The 1,903-nt window shown below is 28.3% G+C and overlaps 1 protein-coding gene across 4 annotated transcripts in view; it reads right to left on the bottom strand.

Annotated features, from left to right (window-relative positions):
- The window catches only part of LOC106685800 (putative divalent cation/proton antiporter TMEM165), a 132,096-nt gene that overhangs the window by 52,602 nt on the left and 77,591 nt on the right, over positions 1–1,903 (bottom strand). The window lies entirely within an intron of this gene.

The raw sequence follows: 1,903 nt of genomic DNA, 5'->3' as shown, positions 1-1,903 counted from the left end.
AATTTAAATACCTAGTATACAAGTTATTAGTGCTATTGGAAGCTTTTAAGTCACTGGTCCCATAAATCCAAGATAAAAAAAGTATGTCTTAATGTAAAAGTTGTAACATTGATTTCTAACATTATGTCAGCAAGTTCAAATTTAGCCTTTATTAATACCAATATTCTCAAGAAATATAGCTACACTATTTATCCTGCATAAAAAAAAGTAAATAAATATAGATTAGAACATTAATAAACCTAGATGAAAGTAATAAAGAAACAGGCAATGGCCAATAGGAGAGTCTAAAAATATATATGTGTATCTTTTTTAAAGAATCTGCAAACTCCAAAAAAGTAATTTGATTTGAGTTAGCTGTCTTGTTTAATTCTGAAAAAAAAATACAAAAATCTTTCCGTAAGAGCCTTTGCAGCTACAGCTTTTACCACTATAAATAAATGCTCTCTTTAACACCAAAATATTTTAGGAATCCACCTATAAACCATATATGTAACTGTAACACACATAAACATATGTAATTTCAAGATAACAGAAGATTTATGTCATTTAATAGTTATTTGTCTGATATACAAAAATTATAAGAGAATTAATTTCAAAACATTCACTTATCATTATCCATTGCCAGGGACAATATAATTAAATATGATGTTAATTTGAAAAGATGAGTGGATAAATGTTCTACCTCACTTGTGCCTTTTTCATGAAAAATCCTTCAGAGTACTTTTACCTCAACATCAAGTCAATGTTAAAGCAGCCTTAAATAAATTTTTTTTATCTAAATATATATATATGAACATGCCCGCTCGAACCAACTTTCTCCATGTCAGCCTCTTTTAGACTACTGCTTCCCTGTTTGCTGTATGTGTGTGTGTCTATATATATATATATAGTTATATACAGAGTTAAGTTAAAAAGTTAAATATCTTAATTATTACTACAGGCAATTTCCAATTATCTGCAGAATTAAGTGGCAAAATTGGATAACCCAAATGTAAAGAAAAAAATATTGTAGAATCAGGAAAAAAAGAATTACTTCAAAACAACAGTAATCAAATCTACAAATTAATTTATAATGAAACAAGTAATAAATTTACATGAGGAAAAACTGTTTGAACATTTTGTTGAAACATAGAATGAAACATAGAAATAGAGGAAAGTTTGCCTTAATTTGCAATAGATAAAAAAAACAGAGAGATATAGGGTACTAAATTTGTTAAAAATGAGGCTAAACGGGAATTTTAATTCTCGTATTATTAAGCACTTTCATCTTACAAAAAAAAAAATAGTGGGAATTCCAGATCCATTTTGAGATAAGTATGACTTCCATAAAAAATTTAAACCTATTTCAAATAACTATTTTGCATTTTCTCTCTCTTATTTATATATTCTTACAAATGGATACTTTACAATATCATTTGATATATACCTCCTGTAGCCTGACATGTTTACATATAAATATTAAGGACCACCTATAAAGAAAACTTGACTTCCAACAAAGTCCTTTAGAGTTTGCTTACCTGATGACGATCTATAAAATTATATCTACTCTATTAAGCCTGATAAAAATATACTTCACATAAACGATAGGACCAATTATTTCACTAGTCCTCCGAACTACTTGACCACAGCTTCCTAAAAAACCAAATCTGGTAGTTTCTTCAACTCTTCGAGGGACAACTTTACAACAGAGGATCTATCAGAAATTTATTTCAATTGACACATATGAATTTTGGATCCCATTCAGAATGATATAAAAACATGAAAAGCACTTATATATACATAATTTAAGTATCGGCAAAAGCCAAATGTCAAAAAAGAGAAGAAGGAATAAGATGTAACACGTGTGAACTGCTATAACATACTAACTTTATTGGGTTCGGTACATCTCTTTATATACATGCGA

The sequence above is a fragment of the Halyomorpha halys genome, unplaced genomic scaffold, assembly GCF_000696795.3.
Source record: "Halyomorpha halys isolate HHAL.00 unplaced genomic scaffold, Hhal_1.1 Scaffold745.1, whole genome shotgun sequence".
Lineage (NCBI taxonomy): Eukaryota > Metazoa > Arthropoda > Insecta > Hemiptera > Pentatomidae > Halyomorpha > Halyomorpha halys.
Note: the sequence above shows the minus strand (reverse complement) of the source record. Positions and strands in the feature narration are given on the sequence as shown.